We start from the raw sequence: 22,682 nt of genomic DNA on the forward strand, positions 1-22,682 counted from the left end.
AATGCTATGTCATGCTGATAACGCGCATGCCGTTCGTTACTGGAAAGTACCGGGCTCGCAGCGTTAAAGAAAGCAAATGCGGACAACACAGATGACGATTATCGTTGCGTGGCAAGATACGACTCAAGGGGTGTAAACTTTTCTTACACTCTTAGAAAAATTTACACTCTTTGGGGCGTATCTTGTCCCACAACAATAATCGTCATCTGTCTTGTTCGCGTTTCCTTTCTTTAAAGCTGCGAGCCCGGTACTTCCCAGTCACGAACGGCATGCGCGTTATCAGTGTGACGCAGCATTCTCGACAGGAAAGTAGCCAGAGCCGAGTTTTCAAGAAAGGAAACGCCAGCAAGGCAGATGACGATTATCGTTGTGGGACAAATACACACCCCAAAGGGTGCAACCGTTTTAAGAGTGTAGAGCTACACTGTTTAACAAAGTTTGCACCCTTTGGGGCTTATGTTGTAGGGCAACGACAATCGTCATTCGCCTTACCTGCGTTTCCTTTCTTGAAAACTCTGCGCGGGCTGCTTTCCTGTCGGGTCATATGCTATGTCACGCTGTCGTGAACGATTATCGTCGTGGGACAAGATAATAAGCCCCAAAAGGTGCAAACTTTGGTGTAAGGTTACAGTATACACTCTAAAACAAAATTACACCCTTTCGGTTGCATCTTGCCACACAACGATAAACGTCCTCTGTCTTGTTCACATTTCCTTTCTTTAACGCAGCGAGCCCGGTACTTTCCAGTAACGAACGGCATGCGCGTTATCAGCTTGAAATAGCATTCCCGACAGGAAACTAGCGGGCACGGCGTTTTCAAGAAACGCAAGCAAGGCAGAAGACGATTATTGCTGTGTGGCAGATATACACCCCAAAAGGTGTACATTTCAATAAGAGAGTAGCTTCAATCTTAAAACGGTTGCGCCCTTTAGTGTATATATTTGTCCCACAACGATAATCGTTATCTGCCTTCCTTGCGTTTCCTTTCTTGAAAACTCGGCGCTCGCTACTTTCCAGTTGAAAATGCTTTCACACTTATAAAGCACAAACCGTTCGTGACTTGGAAGTACCGGGCTCGCAGCGTTAAAGAAAGGAAACGCGAGCAAGGCATGACGATTATCGTTGTGGGGCAAGATAAGCCCCGAAAGAGTGAAAATTTTTTTAGGAGTGTACACTCTAAGAAAAGTTTACACCCTTTCGGCTGTATTTTCTCCCCAAACAATAATCAGCGTCTGTCTTGCCAGCATTTTCTTTCCTTAAAGGGCCCCTGAAAGGGTTCGAACAAATTTCGTTGACGCGTAGGCTACAGCATAAGTAGAACATTCGCACCGCAATTTAAGTGAAGCGCTACGTATTAATGGAGCTACAAGCGATTACAACTTACCCTCCTCCCTAGCCATGCTTTTCCTCCTCAACTCGTTCGCCGAGCGATCGGGGCTAAGCTCCGCCTTCACTGGTTCTGCGTCACGATGCGACGTCACATCGTCCACTTCCGGTTGTTTTGGAGCCCGCCCCTGCCCGCGCGAAACGTCTCCGCTAGCGGCTTGGCCGTCAACCCCAAGCGAGAGCTATCGAAGCAGCGTGCGTTGCGAGCATTCTGTCGTAGCGCCGAACGTGTCTGATATTCCGGTAATCACACACTAGCAGAACGTTTCGACGGAACGGTGAAAGCATAAACTCAAGCTGATGAAGGAACTTTAGCGTAGACGTACGTGAGCTGCCTGATCGGTCTCCACGGTCCAGCCACCCGTTGGCACAGAGCTTAACCAGCCAAATAGCTAACATTGCTCTAACCAAGTGTAAAACAATTACAAAAGCAACGTGTTAATGATTACACTCCTGCGAAAAATTTACACCAGCAGCAAAGAAGAATACATTTTGTTACTGTTACTGTGTGTGGTTGAGCTCTATGCCACCAGGTACGTGGCTGCACCGTGCAGACCATTCACATTTGCGCTTCTGTTCATCCCCTGAAATGACACGCAAGGGGACACAGCCAGGCCCTGTCCCCTTGCGCTTGCGTCTACACTAGTACCAGACTCGCGAAACGCTATTGCGTTAGTAATCTTCCGATGTAAAGTGACGGCCGCAACCGTGCAAATCCTGGCGCCCATCGGATGCGTTGCAGCCAGTCCGCTCGTCTACTGGCTTTCAGAGGGACACGATGTCGCAGCTTGACATATTGCCCGTCGCTACGTTTGCAGTCCACAACGCAACAAAGTCGAATCATAGCGCTCGCGAAAAGACAGACCGACACTGACGGCGGAGCTCTCGTCTAAGACGGAGCACGTTGTGTTGCGTTTCGCCTGCGACACGTGGTTTTGCCGGCGCGACTGCGGCGGGGCGGCAGACATTTTGGCCCGATCGTCGTCGCCGCAACGCTCCCCGCCAGGTGTTTCCAGGCGCGACTGCGGCGATGCGACCGCATAGGGATCATCCTCTCATTACAGTCATTGTGCTCGACCGGCAGCGCTACAACAGGGTGCTACGAGATCGTGCTCGTCATTGTGCTCGACCGGCAGCGCTACGACAGGGTGCTACGAGATCGTGCTCGACATGGTGCTACGGCATCGCTACGGCAGTGTGCGTCACCATTAGCCCATTGTACATTCACGTGCTCGTCTTTTGAGGGGTTCCTTCTTGCCCTCAACTGCGAGAGTATAAAAACAGCTGCCCCCGGACGCCAAAAGGAGGGCTCCGATTTCTTCTGTTGAGTGAAGTGCTCTCCCGTCTCTCTACTTCGGTCAAACCTGACCGCCAACTCTTTGCGATGTTAAAATAAACAAGTTGTTTCGTTGTTACCAGTCGACTCATGCTTTGCCGGGACCTTCGGATGCTTCCAGTTGTACCCCAGGCCGCCAGGCCAACGCTACCCTTGGGGCTTGCGACCCAGGTACAACCACGGGCGTCAGCGCCGAGTTCCCAACAGATCGTACCAGCGGTGCGATCCAAACATCTGGTTGGCAGCGGTGAGATCGCCTCCGACTTCAAACAACTGTCTGCCAGCGGTGAGATCGCGACAACGGAGGCCAGCAGCGAAGAGATGCAGTTGACTGTATACTGAGCAGCTCAACGACGATCCGGGAGCAGTGCAACGAGCCCTGTGTGATGACTGGTTGCCTGCAGCGGAACGACTGCGCGGAACTCTTGGCTGCGAGGTTTGGTGAGTGCGGGACTTTCTTCTTCTGAGCTTTGCCAGGCTTTTGTTAGTGTCAGAAACAGAGCTGGTAATTGTGGTTGTCGTTGCTGCCGGGTTAGTTTGCGGCAAGACAATAGTAAGCAGTAGAGAAAGCAGCATTCAGAGCAGCCATGGATTTGAAGTCGTTGCGCAAACCGAAATTGTTGGAGCTTGCAAGAGAGTTGGGTCTGGATGTCTCGGACAAACTCAGAAAACCAGAACTGCTAAAGGCTATTCTTGAGTTAGAGGCTGAGGATGACGAGCTGTCGGAATGCCTTGAGACCATTGAGGAGAGGGAGACTGCAAAAAGACAGGAGCGCGAACTTAAAGAACAGAAAGAGCGAGAGCAACAAGAGAAAAAAGAAGAGCGTGACCGTCAACACGCTTTGGAAATGAAGCGTCTCGAGATAGAGATGGAACGCGCTCGTAATGGAAGTCAGGCACACGGTGCAGGAGAACGAGTATTGTTCAAAATGACTGACCTGATGCGGCCGTTTAAGCTTGGAGAGGACATTGGTTTGTTCCTGGTTAACTTTGAGCGAACGTGCGAGAAGCAGGGGTTCTCTCGGGAAACGTGGCCACAGCGCTTGCTCACTTTGTTACCCGGCGAGGCGGCCGACGTAGTCGCTCGCTTGGATAGAGAGGAAGCAGAGGATTTCGACAAAGTAAAATCGAGTCTGCTAAAAAAGTACCGGCTGTCTGCGGAGGCGTTCCGTCGGAAGTTTCGGGAAAATGAGAAAGGCAGAAGTGAGTCATATACAGAGTTTGCGTATAGGCTTATGTCGAACATGCAGGAGTGGCTCAAAGAAGAGAAAGCGTTTGGTGACCACGATAAAGTTCTGCAGTGTTTCGGGCTAGAACAGTTTTATAGTCGGTTACCGGAGAACGTGCGGTACTGGGTCTTGGATAGGCCAGACGTGAGTACGGTGGCTAGAGCCGCTGAGCTAGCCGAGGAGTTTGTGACGCGTCGAGCTCGCGGAGCTAAGGACGGTCAAAAGGGTGAATTTGGCTCGAAGTTTGAGAGGCCGAAATTCACGCCCATGAGATTAAAGGAGGACACGCGTAGTGAGGATGCGAGTGAAAGCAGTCCGACCAAACGTAAAGAGACGGCGGCAGCCAAACGCAGAAAGCGGTTCGAGATGAGGCGAGCGCGCGTTTGTTATACGTGCCAGAAGCCGGGTCACTTTTCGGCGCAGTGTCCGGAAACAACACCAAAAGTTGTGTTTTTTTCAATAGGCAGCACTGACGAGAACATGAAGCTTCTCGAGCCTTACATGCGAGACCTCCTCGTGAACGGGAAAGAGTGCCGAGTGCTTCGCGATTCCGCAGCTACGATGGATGTAGTTCACCCGTCTTATGTAGAACCCCATATGTTCACGGGCGAGTGCGCATGGATCAAGCAAGCCGTGGAAGCTCATAGCGTGTGTCTGCCAGTAGCAAAGGTGCTTATTGAAGGACCTTTCGGAGCGCTTGAGACGGAGGCGGCAGTGTCATCTATGCTGCCAACCCAGTACCCGTACCTATTTTCAAACAGGTCCGATCACCTCCTGCGCGAGAAGGGGCTTTTGTTTGGTGAAGCTAGTGTTCAGGCCTTAACCAGGTCGAAGGTTCGGGAGCTCGCTGCAAAGGCGGTAGTTGCGGGGCCGACGTTATCAAACAACGAAAAAGGGTCAGAGGCGCAGCAAGCTGATATTCCGAGCACGCCCGAACTGAATAAACTTGAGTCTGTAACGTTGAAGGCGCCAGATACTGGAGAGGAAAATCCCGATTCGGGAAAGTTAGAAGAGCTATCTACTGATTTGCTCATCGCGCCTACGTCAGACGGACTTGATAGGTTGCTAAAAGTCAGCCGGTCGGCTTTGATAGCCGAGCAAAAAAAGGATGGCAGCCTGGAAAACGTGCGCTGCAATGTCAAAGAAGGTATCGCCAGGAAAACTGCGCGTTTTGTGGAAAGAGGTGGAGTCCTGTACCGGAAGTATCTAGACCGCAGAGGAGTGGAGTTCGATCAGCTGATCGTTCCTCAATGCTATCGTCAGGATCTGTTGCGCTTGTCGCATGGGGGTTCGTGGTCCGGACACCTAGGAGTTAAGAAAACTAAGGACCGTCTCTTGCAAGAGTACTATTGGCCAGGGTGTTTTCGGGACGCAGACCATTTCGTGAGGACATGTGACACTTGTCAGCGGGTGGGCAAACCAGGGGACAAATCGAGGGCGCCGTTGAAATTGGTACCTATCATTACGGAGCCTTTTAGACGGCTCGTTATTGATACTGTGGGACCTCTGCCGGTAACAGCCACGGGGTACAGACACATTTTGACTGTGATCTGCCCAGCGACAAAGTTCCCTGAAGCAGTGCCGCTTAAAGAACTCAGCTCAGTTGAGATAGTTAATGCACTACTGTCCATATTTGCGCGAGTTGGTTTTCCTGCAGAAATTCAATCAGATCAGGGCACAGTGTTTACTAGCGCTTTGACGACAACTTTTCTCGAAAGGTGTGGGGTAAAGCTGTTACACAGCTCAGTGTACCACCCACAGTCGAATTCCGTTGAGAAGCTCCACTCCGTCCTGAAGCGCGTGTTGAGAGCATTGTGTTTTGAACATCGAACTGACTGGGAGCTGTGTCTGCCTGGGGTGATGTTTGCTTTACGGACCGCGCCGCATGCAGCTACGGGGTTTTCGCCAGCTGAACTGGTGTACGGTCGCTCGCTTCGATCTCCGCTTCGCATGCTTCGAGAATCGTGGGAAGGTAGGGGCGACGACCCAGTCGTGGTGGAGTACGTGCTTAAGCTCCTCGAACGCTTAAGAAGGGCACAGGAGTTGTCAGGTGAAGCAATGGCAAAGGCCCAGCAGAGGGCCAAGGTTTATTATGATCGGACAGCCAGGGCCCGTCGTTTTGAGGTTGGCGATGAGGTCATGATATTGCGCACATCGCTAAACAACAAACTAGACGTGCAGTGGGAGGGCCCAGCACGAATTGTTCAGAAACTGTCGGACGTTAACTACGTGGTAAGTCTGCCAGGAAAGCGGAAAGCACAGCAAGTTTACCACTGTAATCTGCTCAAACCTTATAGACAAAGGGAAGCAGTGGTGTGCATGATGGTAAACGTTCCTGAAGAGCTTCCGGTCGAGCTTCCGGGACTAGGCTCAGTGACGAACAGGGAAGACACCGGTCAAGTCATTAGTGACCTTATCAGTAAAGCACCGCTGTCGCCCGAGCTGAAAACCGAACTACACCAGCTATTACAAGAGTTTCAAGGTCTGTTCTCTGAGAGGCCTGGTAGGACTTCTGTACTTACTCATGATATAGAACTTACCTCCACAGAGCCAGTACGATCCAAGGCGTATCGGGTGTCACCCCGCCAGAGCGATATTATGGAGGCTGAGGTAAAGAAAATGCTACAGCTCGGTGTTATTGAGGCAGGTGAGAGTGATTATACCTCCCCTTTGATTTTAGTTGAGGTACCGGGCAAGGAACCTCGTCCTTGCGTCGACTACCGCAGGCTTAATTCCATCACTAAGGATCAAATTTATCCGATCCCTAACATCGAGGAGCGCCTTGAGAAAGTTAGTAGCGCTCAGTTTATTTCCACCCTAGATCTTGTCAGGGGTTATTGGCAGGTTCCACTTACAGAAGAGGCTAGTAGGTATGCGGCGTTCATTTCACCAATGGGAACATTCCGTCCTAAAGTGTTGAGTTTTGGTTTGAAGAACGCGCCATACTGTTTTTTAAGTCTCATGGATAAAGTGTTGCGGGGACAGCAAGAATTCGCTTTACCGTATCTAGACGACGTAGCGATATTCTCCGCATCCTGGTCTGAGCATATGGCACACTTGCGGGCAGTGCTAACCCGCCTGCGCGAAGCGGGCTTGACAGTCAAGGCTCCTAAGTGCCAGTTAGCACAGGCCGAGGTTGTCTACCTCGGTCACGTGATTGGTCAGGGTCGTCGCCGCCCCTCTGAAATAAAAGTGGCCGCTGTGCGAGACTTTCCGCAACCGCGCACCAAGACCGATATTCGGTCGTTCTTAGGTGTCGCCGGCTACTATCAGAGGTACATCCCTAGGTACTCTGATATCGCGGCTCCCCTGACGGATGCTCTAAGAAAGACAGAGCCTCAAACAGTCGTCTGGGACGAGACAAAGGAAAGAGCTTTTAGCGCCCTAAAGAGTGCCCTAACAAGCCAACCTGTGCTACGATCGCCAGACTATACAACAGGGTTCATTGTTCAGTGCGATGCTAGTGAGCGAGGCATGGGCGTTGTACTGTGCCAACGGGAAAATGGAGAAGTAGAACACCCCGTCCTGTATGCTAGTCGTAAGCTGACCAGTCGTGAGCAGGCGTATAGCGCCACCGAGAAAGAGTGTGCGTGTCTCGTGTGGGCCGTTCAGAAATTGTCATGCTATCTAGCCGGCTCGAGGTTTATCATTGAGACGGATCACTGCCCTCTCCAATGGCTGCAGACCATCTCTCCCAAAAATGGCCGCCTCCTGCGCTGGAGCCTCGCTTTACAACAATATTCCTTTGAGGTGCGTTACAAAAAGGGGAGTCTCAACGGTAACGCCGATGGCTTAAGTCGAAGCCCCTAACGTAGGAATCAGCCTCAAAATTGTTTGTTACTGATGTTTTTCTTCCTGAGGCAGGATTTTTTTTTAACATATTGCTTTTGTTTAGTGTTTCAAAGTGATGATATGCTTTCTAGTGCAATTTTTCAATTTGTGGACGCGTTCTGAGTGATGCTAGACTACTGTAAGGAACTAGGCAGTGGTATAAAAAGGGGAAAGAGCCTGGCAGGGCTTAGTGAGGGTTGTGCCGTGCTTGCTGACTGAGCGGTTGAGTTTCAGCGTAGTTCTAACGCTTGCCGGGAACGAGAACAAAAATGTGAACTCTCCCGAAGTCACTTTGCAGTGTCCCGTGCGAACCTGAACGAGAGAACGAGGCCTTCTCTGTGCGCTGCGCTCAAGAAACGTCGAGGGACGCCCGACTTCGGTTATGAGCATCATCGAGCGACATCCCTCCGGACAGCGGATGCAGTCCCCTGTCCATCGGGATCTCCTTCCCCCGGCGGGGCGGTCTGTTGCGTTTCGCCTGCGACACGTGGTTTTGCCGGCGCGACTGCGGCGGGGCGGCAGACATTTTGGCCCGATCGTCGTCGCCGCAACGCTCCCCGCCAGGTGTTTCCAGGCGCGACTGCGGCGATGCGACCGCATAGGGATCATCCTCTCATTACAGTCATTGTGCTCGACCGGCAGCGCTACAACAGGGTGCTACGAGATCGTGCTCGTCATTGTGCTCGACCGGCAGCGCTACGACAGGGTGCTACGAGATCGTGCTCGACATGGTGCTACGGCATCGCTACGACAGTGTGCGTCACCATTAGCCCATTGTACATTCACGTGCTCGTCTTTTGAGGGGTTCCTTCTTGCCCTCAACTGCGAGAGTATAAAAACAGCTGCCCCCGGACGCCAAAAGGAGGGCTCCGATTTCTTCTGTTGAGTGAAGTGCTCTCCCGTCTCTCTACTTCGGTCAAACCTGACCGCCAACTCTTTGCGATGTTAAAATAAACAAGTTGTTTCGTTGTTACCAGTCGACTCATGCTTTGCCGGGACCTTCGGATGCTTCCAGTTGTACCCCAGGCCGCCAGGCCAACGCTACCCTTGGGGCTTGCGACCCAGGTACAACCACGGGCGTCAGCGCCGAGTTCCCAACAGATCGTACCAGCGGTGCGATCCAAACAGTTGTAACACAAGCAGACGACACTTGCTGTGTACCGAAAGTGCTTAAGTGTACTGAAAAATTGTTCTTGTGCATTCTCTTTATGTTACTTCCTTTTTATAAAAACAAATTAACTAACATTCCAACTATTACAAACATAATTTGTTTACCATAAAGTTGGAAAAATTATCGATCACGCGCCCTGGTCAGGCAATCGGATAGCTCGCCCCACTGACGTCATATGGGTGATTTTCGTCATATGGGTAGGGGCGGCTTATAATTCCGCCGAGCAGTGTGCTGCGATCGGCAGCGATGTGCATTCTTAAAGCCTTATAATAAATTACACGCTTTCCGCGGAGCACTTAGATGCGTCAATTAATGATCAGAAGGACCTACTCTAACGACTCAGCACGTTTGTAGAAAATCGGCAAAATCGTTTCAGGGACCCTTTAACGCTGCGAGCCCGGTACTTCCTAATTGACACAGTATTCTCGACAGGGAAGTAGCGAGCGCCGAGTGTTCAAGAGAGGAAACGCAAGCAAGACAGATGATTTTCATTTGGGGACAAGATAACCCTATACTCTAAGAACAGTTTACACCCTTTGGCTTGCCCCTTCTGCCACACAAAAATAATCGTCATCTGCCTTGATGCGTTTCCTTTCTTTATCGCTGCGAGCCCAGAACTTTCCAGTAACGAATGGCACGCGCGTTATCAGCATAGAACAGTTTACACCCTTTGGAGCGCCCCTTCTGATAACGCGCGTGCCGTTCGTCACTGGAAAGTTCCGGGCTTGCAGCGATAAAGAAAGGAAACGCATCAAGGCAGATGACGATTATCCTTGTGTGGCAGAAGGGGCAAGCCAAAGGGTGTAAACTGTTCTTAGAGTGTATAAGCTTTTTTAGAGATGTACACATGTAAGAAAAGTTTACACCCTTTGGTGTGTATATTTGGCACACAACGATAATCGTCATCTGTCTTGCCCGTGTTTCCTTTCTTGAAAACGCTGCGCTCGTTACTTTCCTGTCGAGAATGCTATGTCACGCTGATAACGCGCATGCCGTTCGTGACTTGGAAGTACTGGGCTCGTAGCGTTAAATAAAGAAAATGCGGACAACACAGATGCCGATTATCGTTGTGTGGCAAGATACGACCCAAAGGGTGTAACTTCGCTTAAGAGTCTATACAGTACTTATCTCCCGGTTACGCCGAGCTTATCTCGCAACGCGCATATACACCGCATTCCGCGAGACAGCAGCTCTCGAAGCATCGATGCAACGCGACCGCCACGCCGCCAAGTGGCCCCCCAGGCACACTGCGCGTGGCATTGCGTGGCCTCCGCAATCAGCTCCGGCGGCGCGCTGATCGCGGAGGCCACGGGCATTGCATGGTAATCGTAGCTGTTCTCCATTGACCCACAACGCATCGGCATGCATCGGCATGCGCCGACTGGCGGAAAGGCCGGAAGCAACGCAGTCGTCAGTCGCGATCGACGGCTACGATAACGTCTCCGATAACGCCAAGGACGCGGTTTGTGTACGGGCCTTGCGAAGGTCGCGTATACGGTACGACAAAGAAACCGTTACTCATGCAGGTATGTGTAGCGCTTGGTTTGACTTCCTTCATTTTCCAGGCCCTTACTGGCTCTTACTTTTCTCTGTTCCTGCTTTCCCGCCGTCCCGTGCAAAAGCGTATTGATACGATCGTGAAGCCGACAGACGACGAAGTCAAGGAGAGCATAGACAGCGGCCATGTAGGATTGTGCTTCGTAGGTGTGTGTGTGTGTGTGTATATATATATATATATATATATATATATATATATATATATATATATATTCAAAAGAACCTTACAGGCCCTATGGCAGGGCATAAAGTAAGGGGGGCATATTAAACAGTAAAATGCATAAAAAGTACAAATTGCCAACAGGAACAGTGCTATAAAGAGATTACCGTGTTACACAATATTGAAGGCACTAGGAATACAAAGCAATATCTGAAGGCACACGAACACTTGTTACTGTTAACAGAGCAAAGGAATACCGTTTATGAAAATGATATACAACATGGCAAAAATGCACGATAACATACACTAGATTGGTCACTCGTGAACGGTATTAAATGGGAAAAGCATGAGTAACTGAGAGCGGAACGTGTCGGGATTAGATATGGAGGCTATGTTATCAGGGAGGTCATTCCAGAGACGGATGGCACGTGGTAGTGCCGATGAATTAAATGCATTTGTTGTTTTACCGTATATGCGCATGAAACTGAACTGATTATGTAATGGGCGTGAAAAATTGTGGGGTATTTGTAGTTGCAACAGGGTTCGTATATATATATATATATATATATATATATATATATATATATATATATATATATATATATATATATATATATATATATATAGTTATATATATAGAGTCTAGTTGAGATTACGAGGTTCAAAACGAGTTGTGCAGGCCACGTAATGCGCAGAGAAGACAACCGGTGTTGCCTGTTAGGGCAACGGGATGCCTCTATCAAGAGAAGGGAAGCGCGCTATCGAGGACAGTGGAAGTGGTGCGACGAAGTTGGGCAGTTCGGGAATGGGATGGAGTCGCGCTATGGGAAGGTGCAGTTGCAGATCGATCGTAGAGGTGCTCGTCTTACAGTGGAACGCGCGCATAGCTTACGGTGTGACGATGTCGATTACAATGCCATGAAGGTCGATCGTGGGAGGGTTCCGAGAAGCAGCGACGTCGTCGTGTTCCCCGCTCTGAACCGTGCAAGTCCAGCCAACCTAAAGATGATTCAAATCCGTTATTACCGTACTTTAACGACAGTTTGACCCAGATACTCGTCAGTGGATGGCTCCAGACTGAATTGCGTCAGCTGCGGTTCTTTAAAGGGCGCCTAAAAAACGAATGCCGCAGAGTCTTTGAGTTTGGCTCTGATCGGAACGTGCCGCTGCTGGGAGTCGAACCCGGGACCTCGTGCTCGGCAGCAGAACGCCCTTGCTGGGCGTGGTGATAGAGCATTTCTTAGATTTATTGTTTATTGTTTGTTTGTTCTTTATTGTTTATTGAATACAGGAAGGTATATGGTAAATATTAGTACAGAAGGAGGTCCCAGAGTTTCAACTGCCCAGGGGACCTACTGTGCTAAATACAAAAAAATAATCAAATACAGACAGGCAGTGGTGTTACAGATCAGTGAAACAGTACTAGCAAAGATAAATAACTAGAATACATAACTTCATTAGAACATAATTATACAGAGAAGTACATAAAACGAATTAAGTTTCCGGAATTTTTTCTAAAAAAAAAAATCACCCGCTGCAGATAGCGTAATTATTGTCCTCGAGCTGGTTCATTCGGAGAGTAGGACATTACTAGCACGGGAAATCGAAACACACATTCAACTAATTAACTAAGATGCACTAATTAACTTCCTAATTACCTTACGGCGCATATTTCCATTTACGAATTGGAGCCGCGGTGGACTTGCAAGGCGTGTATCCACTTGTAATTAATTTCCGGGATGACGTTAGTTTCTAAATATTATTTCCCAAAGTGTGGGATGAAATACATGGGCGTTCCAGTTACTTTTGTGCTACAGTGAATAAAAGAGCGTTTTGTTAAGAAAAAAAATTAATGGAACAACAGCGTATCTTTACGGCGTGTTTGATGGCGCGTATCTTCAAACCGGTGTCATTCTGGACATCCATTCCAAGTGGGTACGACTTGCAAACTCCCCGGCTGAAATTCGTGAATAGCAACACGTGCCATCAAGTAATTAATTAAGAACTTGATCATTAATTTTTTAATTAAGTTGAATCGGTCTTTTGATTTTTCGTGCAAGTAATGCCCGCCTCTCTCAAAAATCCAGCTCAGTGACTAGAGAATTAAAAAAGAAAATTGTGGAAAAAAATGACCACACCGTATACTGAACAACCGCCGTAGCGGGCGCTACAGAACTTAAACGCTAAGGGAACTCCGCGCCGAAGGCGGATCAAAAAGAAACGCTTCGCTTTATGAACTTCAAGGTCCTGACGCGTCGGTCGCGGTCGTTACGTCACGGTAGTGTGACTTGAGCAAGAGAACAAATAAAAATGCCACTGCAAGCACCTGCAGAAGACTCTGGCAACATGGCACCTGCTGGCTAGGAACCAGTGGGCGACGGACCCGCACTCACATGGCTCGATAGAAAGTGACGCTGCGGCGGAACGATGAATATCTGCAATAATCGCTCGCCGAATGGCCGCAGGGCGTTACTAAAGATCGCCGATACGCGCAGACTACCCCGCCGTGGCCTTTCCAGATGCAAAGGAGTGTCACGCTGTCTGCCCGCGTATGCGCGCACGCAACTGGTTTTCCTCCGATCGGAGTGCGTGCCCACCGAACAGCCGTTCCGCGTCTTTACTTTCTTATACAGCCACGTTTGGCAGACTTTTGATCAATAATACGCGCAAATCCTGACGCTCTTTGGAGGACGACGCTGCTTTTCCAGCTCGGCGATTACCACAAGGAGGGGCGGAGGCGACCTCCTGAATGGCAGTTTAAAAATACGCCACGCCGTAAAACCCAAACCGTTTCCTAACGATGCGCTGCCGACCAGATGGGAGCACGCGAGAAAGTCGTCCGATCCCCGAGCGCTTTGCAGAAAGATGGCTATCGCCTTCGTGGCGTCAACGGGTGCATTGCTTACGTCACGGCTGCCCTCCGGAGAGGCCATGGCGCATGCGCGCCGAGCGCCCGGCTGCTGCAGCGAGGGCAGTGAGACCACGTTAATGGCAAATCTCCGACAGCGGCGGCTCGCCATTATGCGCGCACATACCGAACGCATTTGCACACCGATACGCGGAAAACAGAGCCCATATACGAAAATAGTGCTTAGTTTGGTTTCCTAGTGACGGCTTTTCTTTGTGTCCTTTTTTTTTATGTCGTGCTATGTACGATCTCGTGTGTTCGCTACCTCTGTCGATGCGCCTCTGTCTTTTCTTTTTTTCCTTGTTTTTTTTTTCTTCTTTGCGCGTTAAATGTCTCGGCGTTTCGTCACAGTGCGAGAGTCTTCCGAGCAGCGTCCAAGTTCAATTCGATGATCATCGATACGAGTAGTCGTCATAGTCGATCAATGTGTCTAGACGGGGAAGGAAGCGTGGGGGGAGGAGTCGTGGGAAGGGGTTGACATTACTTTGTGGCCATGCAGACGTTTGCGCTCGCCACGACTCGCATAGGGCGGTTTTACAGATGCACCCGTGTCGTAACACCACCTGACCGATTATATACGCGTTCCTTGATGTCTTATAGTTCGAGCTCTTTATGGAGCTGCAAACGTCAGCCCGTTCGCCTTTTTACGTAAAGCCAAGGGGGAACTCGGCAAGGAGCTGCAGGTGGCTGCTGCATAGACGGCCCTCTCTTTACCACCGCGGCATTCTACGCACGTGACCACTGTGCAGATCAGAGTGAGTGCCATTAATAACTTGATGGCTGCGGTTGGTACCCGAACTGGGTCTTTCCTTGCGTGCGCGCGGGGCGATTTCGCGCGCGTGAGAGTGATGGCGACTTAATTTACTTGCTCTTGCCGAAAAAAGAAAGGTAACAAAGCTTAGCGAGTAGTTTGGTGAGTGAGTCACCCAACCTAAAAGCGAGAGAAAAAAAAGAAATGAAAGACATCGCGGGAGTTTCTCTCTATCGCGGTTTCTTCGTTCGCTCGATTTTTTTTTTTTTTTTTTTGCGTGTCGATAGTCAAGTATGCGCACTATCAGCGCTGGTCTCGCAAAACGTCAGCAGGGTCGAAATCATCGAAATCTCATCGAACATCGAACATCGAATCGTCAGAATCATCGAACATCGAAATCTCCCCTCTGTTATTGAACTAAATTCCGGGGTTTTACGCGCCAGAAGCGTGACGCGATCATGAGGCGCTACGTTGTGACGGCGGGAGGGGGGAGGGGGCAGGAATTTCGTGTCACCTTTGGGAGCGCGCCGACTGCATGGCTGTGCGCCCCTGCGCAGCCATCATCACCACCTGGGTCTGGCTCATTGTCCGTTTCACGCAATTACACGAAAATGGGACGTGTAATCGCTCGGTAGCCGGTTTCTCAGCGTCCAGTATGGCGCAAGTGCGCGTATATTGGAATCTCCACAGAGGGCCACTGGTATATACAAATGCAGGTGAGCGTCGAAACGGAAGAACGCACTAGAGTATAGTTTCGGAATTGGTTCAGATTTGTACGTATGCTGATGATGCATTGCCTTTGGGATCGGGCGCACGCACTCCGTGGCCTCCGAGCACAGGGTTTCCTGCACAAATGACTAGAAGGAAAACCCTGAGTTATGGTGTCTATACGGGAACTGCAAGTGTGGCGGTTCAGCCAGCACGGGCACACTGCGCTAGTAGTGTGGGAATAATGATTAATGGATTAGCCTAAACTTTGTCCCTTTAGCTTCTACACGGTTTCGAGTCCTTGTATATTGATCGTTTACAACAAAATACCACGCCTTCTAAACGCGTGAATCCGCAGCAGAGCCTTATTCGCTTTCCTGCGTTGAAAAGATTTGAAAAAATAAAAACACGATTGCTTGGAAATTCATGCCAGTAAAATAAGAGAAACCGTCATAAATAAAGCCGGACGAATGTATGATGTCGCAAGCGCCAAGGTTACACGAGTTCACGTGACCCTTGGATATTATTTCCGCTGAACCATCGGAGTGCGAAAGTTAGCTTTAGCAACCTTTTTTTTTTTTCTAGGAACCTCTATGTTCCATGGCCTTCGGGGAAAGGTCTGCTAATTTGTGTGCGAAGCCTCTGAGATCGGCCCACTCGCTTCTCCTCATACACCGTGTCTTGCTTACTAGAATATATTATAGTGACAAGACGGGGGGGGGGGGAGGCCAGCCTGGCTTTCCGGCGTCCCGTTACGCTCTGCAAAGCCGCTAGGGGCGCTGCCTGTCTCTTTCATACTAACTATATAGACCGCAACATTTTGCGGGATACTCTGGAAGGGGAAGGCTTAGGTGACGATTGTCTACAGCTTTTGAGAGAGATTTACCTAGAAAATACCGTTTGCGTTGAGTGGGAAGGGATGAGGAGCGAGGAGAAAGTTCATATCAACAAGGGACTGAGGCAGGGGTGCCCTTTATCCCCGCTGCTGTTTATGATGTGCATGGTGAGGATGAAGAGGGCGCTAGAAGGAAGTAATATCGGGTTTAATCTCTCATACAAACAGGCGGGTACAGTAGTAGAGCAGCAGCTTCCAGGTTTATTTTATGCGGATGACATTGTTCCGTTAGCTAACAAGCAAAGGATATGCTTCGTCTGGCTAATCTCTAGAGACAGGAAGCCGAGAATTTCGGTCTAAAATTTGGCGTTAAAAACTCCGGTGTTATGATATTCAATCAAAACAGTGATCAGATAGTGTCAATTCAAAGCCAGAAAATGCCTCGCTATAAAGAATATAAATACCTCGGTATTAGGGATAAACGAAGGCAATAGATATATGGAAACACAGGAAAAAGCAATGTCAGTAAAGGGGAAGACCAATGCGGCCATAATGAAGCACGAAGCGCTATGGGGGTATACAATAGGTATACGAGGTGCTCCGGGGTATGTGGAAAAGTGTAATGGTTCCAGCACTTGCATTTGGAAATGTGTCTGTTTGCTTGAAATCAGTGCTACAATCTGGACTCGATGGAAATCAAAGGTCAGTAGGACGCCTCGCATTGGGCGCTCATGGGAAGACTACAAATGAAGCTGTGCAGGGTGATATGGGCTGGAGTAGTTTTGAAGTGAGGGAAGGTCACATTAAAATTGATTAAGAAGAACAACTGAGGAATATGGAAGAAACTAAATTGGCTGGTAGAGTGTTGAGGTACTTGTACAAAAAAAGAATTGATTCACAGTGGAGGAAAAGAACTAGGAAGCTTACCAGCAAGCATGTGGCCTGTAGGGTGAGCAACACAGCAACAAAGAACGTCAAACGGAAAGTCAGAGAGTCTGAAATAATCTCATGGGTGGCGGCAATGGAAAAGAAACCTGCCATGAGTAATTACTTAAAAGGAAAAAAAAACGAAATCAAGAACGAAACAATTTATGATAACTCAAAGGAAAGCTCATTACTTTTCGAAGCGAGATCAGGATGCCTTAGAATACACACCTATAAAGCGAGATATAAGACGAAAGAAGAAGCACGTGCTTGTTGCGGTAAAGCTAGGGAAACGATGGAGTATGTTTTATTAAAATGTGAAGATATCTGCTCAGCGGTCGATTTAGGCACCAATGGAAACCTTGGGCTCAGCCGGAGCAGAGGGAAAGTAAACATGTCCGCAATAGAGATTAGTAAGAGGAGATTGGAAGATCGGTGGAAGAAAAGTAGGGAAAGGACAAAAAACGGAGACGTAAAAAAGCAAAGTTCACAATAAGGGGTGTGGGGTCCTCTCACACCCGTACTCTTGGGACAAAGGAACGACAACACAGTAGTGCAAACAATCCTCTCACACCCGTACTCTTGGGACAAAGGAACGACAACACAGTAGTGCAAACAATCACAAGGGCATTAATTGCACCTTTCATAGATCAGTGCCTGCTAGCCGAGCTGCTATCCACAAAACATGCCGATGGGCGCGCGACAAATCTAGAAGTCTGACTCACCGCGACCGGAAGCGAGCGAATATGTTCGCCCCATGCTGGATCCCAAGGCCTGGTCGTTCGCGTGTATGGTCACGCGAATCGTGGCGCATTCGAGGGCGGCCACGCGAGGCGGTCTCGCAGAAGCATGGGTCGGCGCGCACGCGGGATACGTCCCCGCCGCGCGCCGACCCGCCGGGCAAGAGGGTCGCTGCACGTGCGGCACGGCCGTCCCGCTTCCTGTCTCGAACCCAACAGCCAGAGCGCCTTGTCTCCCGACGCCCGAGTAACCCCGCAGCGGCGCGACGCTCGCGCCATCTCTCGCACCGCGCTTGTACCACCCGACCGCCGCGGGCACCAGGCCACGCGGCGGCCGAAGCCGCCCTGCAGGAGACGAGCCATGCGGGAAAACTAGATCTCAGGGGAGGCGTGAGAGTCACGCATCCCCACAGGGGTCAGAAAATTTAGTTATGGGAATTCATCGTGCGTTTTTTTTCGTTTTTTTTTTTCTTTTTCTACCTAGGTAGGACATCAGGCAGTGTAATAGCAAGAGCTTGGTGACGCAACCCACCGTCCCGTTCCAAAGGGGACCCTCATAACATCCATCCATCCATACATTCTGCGGCGCGTACGGCTGGGCCCATAGAGCTTCTCATTATAACACCTATAGAGAAATCTGACGTCACCGACTATGGGAGTTTCCCAAGGGGCGCTGTGCTGTCCTGGGAATGACGGTATATGTGTTTGCGAAGCTTGTGTTGGCTGGTGTTGTAAGAGGCTTAGTCTAAAACGTGGATATGGCTACACAAATAACACGTTCTTAAAGTAAAATGTTCATAAAATGTTTCCATTCATGCATGCTACATCTTCCAGTGAAGTTTACTCACCTACAATGCATAACCAAGCGAAGAAAAGCAAGAACAGACGACAAACTGTTCGAAAGCGGGCGCGAATATTGTCGTCTGTCCTCCAACTTTAGCGGACCGCTGATACGTTTTGCGTTTCATATAATTATACATGCAATAACAAGTTCTCATAGTTAAACAAAACATGTGTTTGTGTAACAATAAAGCTAAAACAGCCTTTTAAGGACTGTTTTAGTAGAAAATTGATCATTGTGACAGACGGAACGGTGCTTGCCTGGCTCTCCGAGAACGATGGCAATCGGAAGTCACAACATACCGGCATTCCAATGCATTCCACAGCACAGCAGCGCCAGATTTCCCTCTAGGTAATATGGCGAGAAACTCTACGGCATGGGCCTGCGCAGGCGCCAGTTTCGCGAAATCGGGTCATTCATTGTCCGGTGGCGAGTATTCGCACGTGCGAGATGAGTGTGTTTAGGTAACAGCACCGATCATTTCGACATACGCGACTACTGCGTGCGGGAAAGCCCCAGAAACCGTAAGCCGCCGCGCCATTGCGGTAGGAAAAGCTGCAGTGGCGCCCTCTCGTGGCATCCACGCGAGAACAGGCCGACGTGCGCGGACCTGTTCGCGCCACTAGAATTTAATTACGACCAACACAAAAACAGAACAAGAAAATAGAGACGAGATTAAAAAGTCGCGACTTCGCGCGGAGTCGCGTGGTCGCAGTTGCGATTCCGCGAAGAGCATGCCCATCAGTATGCGTGTCGGGTCGCGCGTTCGACTACTGTACTGCGGAAACGCTGGAGGAATGAACGCGTTTCAGTTTAAGTGCGCGAAAGCACAATGGACGGAGTGACGCAAAAGGGGAGGAATAACATATGGAAGATAACTCTAAACTTATTGATATTTTCTTTCCAGACGTTTTATGCAGCGAACGACCCTGCGTTGTCGAATGTCTTCTGACGCAGAAAGTGGCAGCTCGAAGCGGAAAGCCGGATGAAGTTTCTTTTTTGTGTGTGTGTGTGTGTGTCAGGTCTTTGAAGAGGAGGACGGGGGACGTTTTGTCATAAAATAAAATTATTTTTCTTGCTTTTTCACGTTCCAAGAATCCATGATTTGATTTTGAGGTACGCACGTAATCGGGGGACTCCGGCTTAATTTTGACCACCCAAGGTTCTTTGACGCGCATCCAATGCGCGTTACGCGGGCGTTGGGGAAACACTAAATTATATTTTATAGACGGACGAAGTATACGCTTTCAAAGTGCTAATCTCGTTAATTTCTCAGTGGTAGGTTTATTATTATGAGATAAAATTAAGATCAAAGTTTCATTTCGTTTTCTTTATATTTCTTTTTTAATTTTACGCCAGCACTCCAGCGCTGGTACGTCAGTGTGACGTCACATATTTCAGTTCTTTTTCAGTATCTGGGCCATTGTGGCCCAATAAACGTTACTGAAACTGGCCAAGTGCAGTCTCTAGCTCATTTAGAATACAATGTAGTCAGTCCGTATCGATAACTACTAGGCCCAAGAAGACGCCGCTCGAAATCGATGACGTCACGGCGTGGTGGTGCGCGAAACATAAGCTGGCGTCGCCACTTTCGTTCTTACGCCTTCTTTTCTTGTTTGCGAAGCCTGTTCTTACGGTAAGACTGGTGTTCTTTTTTGGCATTGCAGGCGAGTACCCTACCAATACAGCTAAAATTATTTTACCCCTTAATTGACCATTTAAACTCCGTAACTAAATCTCAAGCACTCCTTCTGCGACCTTCTGTATATTTATGTAAGCGTGTATATCCACTTATTAAAGAAATAAACTGAAACTGAAAATGAAACCTACATAAGCCGTGGGGCTGCATTTCTACACCTGGTTACTGGAATGGCGGTTTTCTTTTTTTTTTTCTTCTTTGAAATTGTTGAATGTCGATTTACTAGTGCAGCTGAAACAACTTTTCTTTTCTGGTTTGCGTTTCATCTTAAAGAGATCTGCTGCCTATAATTTTTGTACAGCAGCTCTCGTCACATTCCGCTTCGGCCTCCAGCCGCTGCATGCACTCCCCCCCCCCCCCCCGAAGGGTTTATTTGTGCGCCCGTAAATATAACTGACCTCCACCGACCATGTTGATGTTTACATAGCGCGAAGATGTAAGAAAAACGAGCTGCCTATAAATCAAGTCCGTCATTTCACTGCGCCTTTATCAAAACAACACTACACTCCCCATAGAGGAAACAAAAACATTGGAAGGCAAACAACATTCCATGAGTGCCAGAGACGCACAAACGGACTGACTCTAATCAAAAGAAAGAAAGAAAAAAGAACGGTAACTTTCACTCCCATAGCTATTGTTTCTAACAATTTCTTTTTTACGCTGGGTACTTGCTACGTTATAAATGGACGTTGCGTAGTTAATGCTTGTGTATACAAGCGAATTTTTGGGCCAGGTGTTATGACTTAGTGTATTTAAGAACATACGCGTATACAACGCTTTTATATGCTTACCCATACTTGACCCATACGTGTACACTGTACTATGAGGAGGCTCGAGAGTCTTCCAGGTGAAGTGAGCCGTTAAAGTGTTCGAAATCTCTTTAAAACGTGTGGAACTAAGCCGAACAGAAATTTGAGCCCCAGAAGGAAGAAAAAAATGAGAGAAAGGTATGTTTTGCAACAAGGTTGTAGGCTGGGAACTGCCATAGAAATTTAGGATTCACTGTTTATCTGGACCGGCTGCCGGATGACTCGGCAGTATCTGCCCATGGGTCCAAACAGAAGCGCGCAACGTTTCTCTCTCTCTCTCTCTTTCCATCCTCCTCTCCTTGTTTACACCCGTGGCTTATCCGCACGTAAACCGTGGGCCGACCCCATACTGTGTACGCTCTCTTGAAACTGAAGCGTGTGGATCGAACATTCGAAAGATGTTTGAAGATTGGAAGCGAGCAAAACTTTGCCTCGCAAGAATACGTGCCTTCAAGAAGAGAACGAGAAGACCAATCAGTGTGTTTACGGCATCTATAAAGATAAGCAGGTGCTCGTTGGTTCTCGGGCTGCAGGGAAAAAAAAGCGCAGTAAGCCATGCGCCGATACAAATCGAAACGGCAACGTCTCTTCCCTGCGCGACAATATGGATCGGCTAAAAGCCATCTCGTAAACTGCGAGAATTTGCGCATAACGACCGCCATCTTCTCACTCCTACAGAGCCGAAATTCTTCAAAGCTCGCGTTATCGTCCTTTGTCTCTTCTTTTTTGTTTTTGGTGCCTGTCCTGTCGATCCTTACACCCAAGCTTTCTCCGTTCTTTATGGCTGAAGACGCACGCAGCCCAAGGACGTTCGGGAGGTTTCGAAGAAGATTACGCGCTGTTTGTTTCGTGATATACCCGGCGGGTCACTGCGCTTCTTTCTCAACGACGGGTAACGGCTCTTTAAGGAAAAAAAAAAAAAAGTCGCGGCGTATTGATTTTCGCTGCGCGGCGGTGTTTGGGGGCGAGTGCGTGCTGTGACTAGCGCGGTCCCGAGCGTATGACAAACGCCGTAGTGGAGAACGTGTTTGGGATCCGGATTCCTTGGAGCGCGCTCGGCAAAGCTGCAGGCACGCCTATAGCCTCGTCCCCCCACGCAATGAAGCGTCGGTCTGTTTTGTTTTTTTCTTTCAGTTACTTCTTTTTGTTTGTTTCAAATAGAAAATAGGACAAAAATAACAACAAAATGTATTATTATTAGTATAGTAGCAGCAGCAGCAGCAGCAGCAGCAGCAGCAGCAGCAGCCGTAGTAGTAGTAGTAGTAGCAGTAGAAGTAGAAGAAGAAGAAGAACATCAGCCCGTTTCAAAATAAATGTAATAGCGACTGATGCTTCTTCGTGTGAAGAGAAGGCAGGCGTGGGTATCTATACTCACCATCCGAGCCTCGATTGGTCTTTTTCACTTGGCCTGCCAGATTGCACATCAGTTTTTCATGCCGAACTTCTGGCAATAGTTCTTGCGCCTTGCGGAAATTAACCCTTCATACTACAAAAGTTATTATCGTCACAGATTCTCTATCTGTATGCAGCGTACTTACTGCGTCTACAAAGTCGACAGCATTGAGCACGTTTCATACATTAGCTCCGCCTCACTTAAGTTTATTTCATATGGTATGGGTCCCAGGCCATCGAGACATTCATATTAATGAAATAGCCGATTCCTTAGCATGAGCTTCTTTAACAGGCTCGGTGATATCTGTGCTGCCGGCAACCGCGCACATTAGTGCAGCCAGATATAGGCAATTTTCTTTGAGCGAAGACAAAAAAGCCCTGTCATTAGCAAAATCTACAGATTTT

Source organism: Dermacentor variabilis, chromosome 8 (assembly GCF_050947875.1).
Source record: "Dermacentor variabilis isolate Ectoservices chromosome 8, ASM5094787v1, whole genome shotgun sequence".
Classification (NCBI taxonomy): Eukaryota; Metazoa; Arthropoda; class Arachnida; order Ixodida; family Ixodidae; genus Dermacentor; species Dermacentor variabilis.